The sequence below is a fragment of the Lagopus leucura genome, unplaced genomic scaffold (assembly GCF_019238085.1).
Source record: "Lagopus leucura isolate 7727_CA_CO unplaced genomic scaffold, USGS_WTPT01 Super-Scaffold_73, whole genome shotgun sequence".
NCBI classification, from domain to species: domain Eukaryota; kingdom Metazoa; phylum Chordata; class Aves; order Galliformes; family Phasianidae; genus Lagopus; species Lagopus leucura.
The window spans coordinates 88585455-88594650 of record NW_024962252.1 but is presented as its reverse complement, the minus strand read 5'-3'; the positions used below and the strand labels follow the sequence as shown (position 1 = coordinate 88594650).

At 41.9% G+C, this 9196-nt stretch overlaps 1 long non-coding RNA gene across 1 annotated transcript in view; it reads left to right on the top strand.

Annotated features, from left to right (window-relative positions):
• The first annotated feature begins 1071 nt into the window (after window positions 1-1071).
• LOC122189988 overlaps window positions 1072-9196 on the top strand; it is a 35191-nt gene continuing 27066 nt past the window's right edge. Inside the window, exon 1 of the long non-coding RNA XR_006182054.1 lies at window positions 1072-1109. This is a non-coding gene — a long non-coding RNA (uncharacterized LOC122189988). The remainder of the gene's footprint in view (window positions 1110-9196) is intronic.

The following is a 9196-nucleotide window of genomic DNA, read 5'->3' as shown; positions in this document are numbered from 1 at the left end:
CTCAGTTGCACGAGCAAAGGATCCTCTGTGAAGCAAACCCCAAGAGCTCAACAAGTCTTAACTTTGTTGATGAGGTTTTCAGAATTAACTCTGGCACTGTGAACTACCCTCAGTAATTGCTCTTGTTCATGACGACACTAACTAGCCTTCGCTCCAGCCAGTGAATGTGCTGTGAGGCTCTGGCTACCTAAAGGAGAGCCTTTTTATGTTTATGGAGTGCTGTCTCCCTCTGATAGTCATCTTAAAGCAAATTCCCATCAAGCTGCCTGACATCATTGGATATGATTACTGACACCTGTTTAGTAAATAATAAAATTACATCAGATCTTTTCAGCACCAGGTTGTTAAAAGAGCCTAGTACAGATGTAACCTCCAGTATGAATAGGAGAATTCATTAGGCATCAAGGTCTTTAAACTCATTGGGACTAAACAGCACTTTACCTCACACCATAACTGTTAGCAAGTGATTTAGTGACAAGGGATTGATGAGGTACATTTCCCTGGAGGGCACGGTAAATAAATTTTTTTGTCCTGAAGCATTTTTGCAGAAATGTTTATGTATTCAAGTATCCAAAGTTAATTCATTTTCAGTAGTTTGACAGATTTTTAAATTTTTTTTCCAATGACCAATGAAAATCTTGTGTGAGTTCATCTCTTTTTACGGTATTATTTTGAACTTTTCCTGCATGATCTAATCTCACAGTGGAAAACTAAATAAAAGTTTATTGGTAAGCAGGAATGAATTCACTGGCTTCCTCAGCTGGCATTATAGATGAAAACAATGCTTTGACGTTTTGGAACAGTACTTTTCCATGGTTTTGTAAGTCATGATGGTGATGCTTAGCAAATCATTTGCATCATTTCCCTAATTGTGCCATAGCTCTTCTTAGGAAGACCATCAGTATGATCTTAGCTAATTTTCAGATGCCTCATTTGTATTGCTAGCTATTCTAGTTATCACACAGTCTTTCTGTTTCTCTTTCAAGGTTTCTTCATGGTCTCTTTGGTTTTGTTTCTTCTTGTTTCTGCAGAGGCTCATGAAGATGTGAGTGATAACATGAGGCGGTTATAAGGCAAGACATCTCCAGACATCTTCCAAATGGACTGAGGTAGGAGGATTTGTGTTGTTCATCTTGAGTAGTCCAAGCAAACAGCCTAACTCACTAAAAAAAAAAAAAAAAAAAAAAGCGTTTCAGTATTTGGCACTTCAGTTTGTATCAGGTAATATATCATCATAAATAAACTTTCCTTTGTGGGAAAACCTGAAAACTCACTCTTTTTTAGTTAATAAAATGGAAATTTTCATAGAGAGAACTCTTGAACTTTAATCATATTTTGAAACACTCAGGTTAGGTTTGGTGCTGGTTAATTAAGCAGCACTTTACTGTGTGCCCATTAAACACAAATACCACTTTAGCTGTGCTGATCTAAGGCTTCTAAATGGCAAAATGTTTATTCTGAAGCTTGATATATGATTATTATGACTAAATTTATCACAGAATTAGAAAGATACAGATTTGAAGGGTTGACTGTTCAGGTGGTTAAGGAATTGGCTGGATGGCTGCAGACTGAGGATTGTGATCAACTAATCTATGTCCAGTTGGAGGCTCGTGATGGGTGGTGAACTTCAGGGGTCTGTCTTGGGACCTGTGCTCTTCAGTATCTTTATTAATGGCATAGACAGTGGGATTGAGTGCATCCTCTGCAAGTTTGCTGATGAAGCCAAGCTGATTGGTGCACTTGACACAATAGAAGGAAGGAATGCCATCCAAATGGACCTGGATGTGTTCAAAAAGTGGGCCCATGAGAACCTAATGAGTTTCACAAGGCCAAGTGCAGGTCGTTGCATATGATTGTGGCAATCCTAGATATGGGTACAGACTGGGAGAAGAACTCATTGTGAACACCCATGCAAAGAAGGACTTGAGGGCGTGCTGGTGGATGGAAAGCCAGACATGAGCCAACTTTGTGCATTTGTGGCCCAGAAAGCTACAAGTAACTTGGACTGACTGGATCAAAAGAGCGAGGCAAGAGATGTGATTTTTTCCCCCTCTATTCTGCCTTCCGGAGTCCTTAGGTCATATTTCCAGGTCAGTTTTTCTACCTGTGCCAAACTAATACACCAGATCCTATGCTGTAAGGACACAAATTTCTCTGCTTATTGTTACTTTTTGCAGCACTTTTTATTATAATATCTGCCAGAATACAAGTCTTGTTGTGCCTTTGATAAAATGTTGATGTAGCAGCTTCACCCATTCGCAGCAGATGGGTGGTTAATCTCTTGTGATTATGATGGCGAAAAGTGAGAAGATTGTTTCAAACAAGTGTAGATTCCATGTTAGAGAAACAGTCTCCTAGACTAGGCCTGATGCAATACATCCTTGTTGCATGGTTCTAACAAAATGAAAGAAAGCTGCAATCCCATCTGGCCAATGTGCACTGAAGCTTCTCAGTCTCTATTTGCTCACTGAAACAAGAATGTTTCTGCATTATGTAAATGTCCTTCTTTGTTGTGGGTTTGTTGTTTTTTTTTGTTTTTATTTTTTAAGAATTTTGCATGCAAGCCTCAGAAGGTATATTGTGTTTTTACAGGTGAGAAGTTTGTGTTTTAGCAACTTCATACACATGTGGGAAGTTGCCCACTTCCTATAACAGAATAGCTCTTCCCAGCAACACTCTCTGATGTTGCTGCCAGATAGATATCTCCATGTGTACCACCTCAGCCTTTCTTAGCAGATGTAGGATACTGCTGTTGTAGCTCTTTCTGGCTTCAGTGCAGGTGTAGAGGTAGTGCTGGAGGAAAGGTATTTCACAAGGGCTTTGATCTCCCCCAACAGTCTGTGTAGTAGGAATCTCATACTTTGAAATTTGTGATCAAATGTTCGTTTCCACTGAAAGTTGCACTTTCAATAGTCAGAATCTCAAATGTACTGAGATGTTCAAATCACTTTGTGATGACTAAGCCCCCTCTGAAAGTGGGATTTAGACTTTTTAAGTCACGTAAGCGTTTCTGCAAATCACATGTTGGTTCATGAAGTAATGGGTGCTGATGCTTTCTTTGGCAGTCACGCTGATGTTCAGAAAGCTTCAGCCAGTTGTTTTCCAATCCCTCCTAATATTTTGAGTCAACGGTCATGTCTGTCAAACCTTTCCTATAGCACTTGCAAGCCTGAAATACTTTTTACAATGTTAATGAGGATGGGAGAGGACTTTTCCTGTTCTGGGAACAGTCTTAGCACAATAGTTTTCTTGTGTCCGTTTAAGATCTGTTCTGCCGACAGGGTGGAAAAAAAAAAAAAAAGGCCCCAGCAAAAAGTTGTTTGATTTTACTGTTTTCTGTACATGCATCCCAGTGGCAAATGAACTTTCATTTGGAGAGAAGTCCTGGTGAAAGAAGAAAGCAAGAAAAGCACCAGGATAACATAGAGGCTGTGAGGGAGACATTCCTTCTTCCATGAGGCCTATCTAAAACCCTGTTTGAAACACAGCATATCATGTTTTAATCCCCAAAGATTTCCTTCTGCGTGCTATTTGCTCAGTCTATTTGTTTCCCACCCACAGGAAGACAGAAAAAGAACATGGGGTCCTGCTCTTATGCATGGTGTCTTTTCCCAGGCGTTAGAAGATTTTTGACTGCGACAAACTTCCCACTCAGTTAACACCTCCTTATCTGAAGTCCAAGCGTTTGCATATACAGACTAAGCTGGAGCGTGACTGCGAAGCGCAGTAATGCCCAGAGTGGATGCTCTTGCTCAGCTCTCTCCTAGGGATTATTTAATGTCTTGTTTCCCAAGTGCATTAAGCTGGGCTTGGTAAATGCACTATCAGTATCCACCCATGCAGACATTGATAAGTATATATTCAAAGACAGCTGGCCTTAATTTCTTCACAAAGTTAGACAAGCTGTAGAGCAAAGATGTTTGAAAGTGTCCGAGAGGCTTAGCAACACATATGCCATCTGACTCTTCACAGGATTTGTGGTCCTCTGAAGATCATTTCTAAAGACAGCCAGAGTTGACAGAGTGTTTGCAAATATTAATGCCAGTTTTGAACAGCTGTTTTAGTCAGCCTAACTTTGTTCCCCTCTTTCTTGCCTGTGAGGATGTTTCTGGTTTACATGGATGTCTGTGGAATTCACACCAAAAGCCATGCATTCGCACCAGCACCTGTGCTGTCATGGGCCAGCCGAGAATCAACAGCTCTTAATGATCAGCGAAGCTGAGCAGCTTATTAACATCTCATAAACTGTAACAGATAATATCTGACAGCTATGACTAAAATAAAATTTATTTTCTTACTTTTCTAGGACTTACAAAAAAAAATTAGAAACACAAATGAAATGTTAAAAATTCTTGGTTATCCCCCACCCCACTTGCGTTTTTTTTTTTAAAGCAGCTCTCCTAACTCTAAATCCCTAGACTTGTAGTATCAAGTACATGTGTTCATGTTTGTTTTCACTCTGAAGAGGAAAAAAAATTGATTTCCTGTTGCAGCTATATCATAATAATGCAATTACAGTATATTTGGATTTGCATAGAATTGCAATCAGTCCAAAGAAATGAAAATCAAGCTTCTTAGATTTGCTCTTCATAGGCATCATTTTGGAAACCTAGGTCCCAGCCACAGTGCAGCTGAGCTATCATCACTTTGCTGTCTGTGTTCCTGCAGAAAGCAATGACCCTGGCTTAGGATGTATCCACAATTTTTCTGCATAGCACCCGATGCAATGTGGCTGTTGTCTTTGGGATATTTGTCTTTACAGTATCTATTGCTCACAATTTTCCTCTTGGTTTCAAGATTGGGTGTAGGCCAGATGGAGCTGCAAATCACAAAGGCAATAAATTTTGAGATATTTGTTTGTAGGGGAAGAAAAATCTGTAAAGAGACAGCTGAGAAGCAATATGGCATTGTGTCATCCAGAATACCTGGAACCAACTGTACTGGTTGTATGTGGCAAGAGTGGAACCATGGAAAAGCAGAGAGCGAGCTTTTGTTTACTTCCTGGGGCTCTACATCTGCCATATTTCTTCAGTAATCAGTCTATAACTGAACCTGGTTTAATACAGCAGAGCTTGATCTTGCTCATTTTTATGCTGTCATAAACAAGTTTTGATCATTGCTGGTTGCAGCCGCAGTCAAGCATTTGCTCAGCTATTGGCTTTGCTGCCTCTTTGTTCTTTTTATATAACACTGCTGAGGTTCAGTGCTCACATGGGTTATACCAGGTCAGCTTTTAATTTCTTTCTTTTTTCATTCTTTCTCTTTCTTTCTCTCAATTTTTTTAATCAAAAAGATTTTTATTGGTGCTCTGGAAAAACAAACACAACACCGCTGCTGTGAGTTTTGTAACTGAACCAATAAAAAATGAAATTCACTGATGGATTCTTTAATAGCAACAAGCAAGCCCAGTTTCTAAATGGATTTTATATTGTGCTGCTGCATATTTAAAAATAAAAATAAAAAAAATAGTGCAGTAACCCAGTACTGAGGGGGCTGCATGGGAGAGGGCACCCCCAGACCTCTTCTTCCTCATCCACAGGGCCTCAGGAGGGGTTTGGTGCTAAATATAATGAGGAGTGGAAGTTGATGAGCCCAGGTGCCCTAAGCCTGCTCTGAAGTACACAATTGACTCCATTTGGTGTCACTTTTAGTGGTTGTTTTTCGAATGCTCCACTTGCATGTGCCCAAGGTATTGCTTTCAGAGCCTCAGCAATTTTTATAAAAAAACATTTTAAACCCTTCAATTTAATGAAATGGTCCTAAAGAAAACATTTAGAGCAAGGTTTTCAAAGTCATTTAGGAACCTCTGGCTGGAGAAAATGCCAGCTTGGACTCTTGAAAGTATTGTAGCTTTTTATGTTCCCTGTCATTTCTTTTGGAGGTTTGTCCCAGAGCCTGGTAAGAACAAGGGGTAAGCTTACTTCAGGGGGAGAATCGCTCAAGACCAACCCAAAACAACACTGTCACCTGATAGCAGCTCCTCTTTCCACCCTGAGGATGCCCATGGGGGGTGCCAGGGCCATCCTATGGAAAAGATGGCTCAGCCTCCTACCAAGCACTGCAATGCAGACCAGAGCACGACAGTGAGTTCCTGGACATGTGTTGTCTGGCTCCAAAACAGAGAATTTTGTAGCTTTTCAAAGCCAACCTAAGGTCTTGCTCCACAAAGTGCTATGAAAGTTGCAGAAAGCACTGACTGGCTGCTGGCAGGGTTGGTTTATAGGAAAATAATCAAGGATAAGCACAACTGTAAAGTCCATCTGTTTCTGTGGTCTGGAGCTTGACAGGGTCACCTCAGAGACCATGGTTTTAGGGCTTCTGTCTGTGCAGGGAGAGAGCAAGGAAAAGACCAGAACAGTGCTGCACATCCTTTCCAGCTCACCTGGGGCTCAGCTGGGACCTGGAGAGCAGTGGGTGAATGGCAGTGTGCTGAAGACAGCATCTTGCCCCAGACAGATCATTCTGGAAGGAGACAAGGGCCCCGAGAAGGGACGGAGATGCTCATCTTTCACTGAGCTCACAGACTGCCAGGATGGGGAGAAGCCGGGAATATGCTGACAATTTGGTTGTGTGGGGCTTATCTATTCAAATTTAGGGTTATTATCTGCACCACGTTTTGCTCTGATTTGGTCCAAAAAAAACACATAGAACAGCTGTGGGGCTGTGAAAATTATTTTCATCTGTTTGGCTTTTAAAAGTGAATTTACATCAATCTTTCCATGCTTCCTCCCACCCACACCCTCCCCTCTCATTTTAGCAATTCTTTTAGAGAGGCAAAGGAGGAGAATTGGTCCCCATCCTGCTCTGCTCCTGTGGCCCATAGCACACCTAGGAAATGCTAGGTAACTAATGAAGGTTGTTGAGACAGAAGCTGCACACAGGCTCAAGCAGAGAGGTAGCTCCTCTCTGGGAGCATGCTGTGGTTTTTTGTGCCTTTTAGTTTGCCCTGTGCAGAGAGAAAAGCGGTGGATGCACTGACTTACAGGCAAGAAGGGACCAGGGAAGGCAGTGCCATGGCTTCCACTTCTCTCTCTTATCATTAAGAAGATCCAAAGCAGAGAATGCAATGCATGTAGGAGTGGCTTCAGCCTCTCCAGCTCCTTTGACTCCTCTGTTCCCAGCATGTCTGTTCTCTGGGGAATAGCTTTGGAGGGGAGAGGCCCCACTTGGGTGACATACATGCTCTGGTGTACGCTAGGGTCCCTCCTTTGAGTCACTGTGCAGCAGCCACTGCCAAACCCAGGGTTTCTGCAGATCTTTTAAAAGGCATGGTCCCCATGGCTGTGGATTATTTCACAGTATTGATTTGTCTTTTGTTGTTTTGTGTTTAACAGCAGTTTTTTTCTTTGTGTCCTTAACAAACCAGTGAGAGGAGAGCTCTCCTCCCAGGCTCCTGTGAAGGATGGATGTGTGTGTGCATGTGCATTTGTGTGTGTGTACGTAGATAATCATAGCCTGGGGAAGTACTTCTGGCTTCAGATGAAGCTACATTTTTGATCATGGCACTATCGAAGTTCATCTCCTGTGGACTCTAATTCCTAGAATCCAAAGGAGGGAAAAGGAAAAAATAGCATCAGGGGTTTTTTTGGTGTTTTTTTTTTTTTTCCTGTGCTAGAAGACCATTTAATCTTTGTTGTAGGGTGAGAAGGTGAGGCACCAGACCTCAAAGTAGAATCCTGGCAAACCTCCCACTTTGTAAACTCCATCCATAGGCAACACTCATCTTGTGCCAAGTTTGCTTAGCTAAAAAAAGTTTCAAAAGTGGCTATTTGGCAACAACTAGCACTATATTATTTTGTCTTAGCAAGGAAAAAAAATTGTATTGTGAATGACAAGGAAAAAAAAGGCTGGGGTCCCTCCTTCTGGGTAGGCTGATGCAACTTCATTTCTGTGATATTGCCCTCTTGTAAAGTGTTTCTGTATCCAGAGATGGAGCGCATCAAATAACAGACTGGTATTGCTGTCACAAAGCAGTAATAGTAGCATGCTCACATTCTTTATGCCACTCATCACCCGGTGTCTAAGATCAGTTGAAGTCTGTGGAGCTGAGCCAATTTTCCTTGGTTATCTGTCTTCCTATCTTGTTTCTCAATTAGAGGAAGTAAACGATCCTTTTGTTTTCATCTCTCCTTTCTTTGGGAAATGTTAAAGATGGGCTCAAATTGCAGTGGAGCCAGATGGCCAGTGGGGGTAAGGAGGTGATGCAGGGCCTTGGAACTGATGGCCTGGCATTCCTGAAGTCTGGATTTCTGGCCTGTCTGCTTTGCTGTTGGGCTCAGCTTTACAGGTCTGCAGCAAGCTGGAGTACTGGGAATGGAGGAATCAGGTTCAACTTCCATGCTCTCCCTGTAATAGCACCTGTTTATGATATTTGGCAAGCTCTGGGAATTAAGTTCTACTATTAATTATGTTATCTCTAGTTTGCCTTCAGAAGTACTTTTAGTTATTTATGAAAATCATAAATGAATAAGAGGAATAAGAGAGTAGGTGCTGGCCTTTACCGCACTCACCCTCGGGTTATGCCATCTTCTAAAGCATTCAGTATAAACTGTTGTCAGAGAACCTCTCAGCAGGTTTCCCCTTGGTGATAGCTGACTTAGATGAGGTAAATGGGAAGCAGAATAAATTAGCTCTGAGCTGCCGTGGCCAGATCGCTGCCAGTACGTGAATGAGGCTGTCTGCAGTGGAATGGTGTGCCCCATCGCTGCGTGCGCTCAGATTGCAGAACGAGGCGCTTGCACTTGCGGTTTTTCCCTGTTTTTAATAATGAATGACATTCCTGGTAGGCCAACATATTGTGGTGAATGACAGCAGCTTTCCCACTCCCTTCAGTGGGATTTTACTCTCGATGCGCTGAAGAGAATGTGAAGGCCAAGATTTTCCATGAGTGCAGATGTGAAGCGCTTTAATTTTAAGGCACCAAAAATCCCAATCTCCAAAAGAGGCATAACCCAGGGGGAGGGAGGGCAGTTGTTCAAATCTTGTTAAAACCTCATCCTGCTGTAGGGTCTCAAGTTTGGCATTCAAAATCATTAGCACTCTTTAAATTTGGCCTAAAAATCCCTATGAAAAGTTACAGCACGTGCTGAGTAACTACTTTTCACAGTGTAATAACTTGGCCCTTTCAAAGCATAGGTTTTAGAAGCGCATATTACCGACTAAAGGCTTGCCAAATTTCTTTTTTCCTTTCCATGCT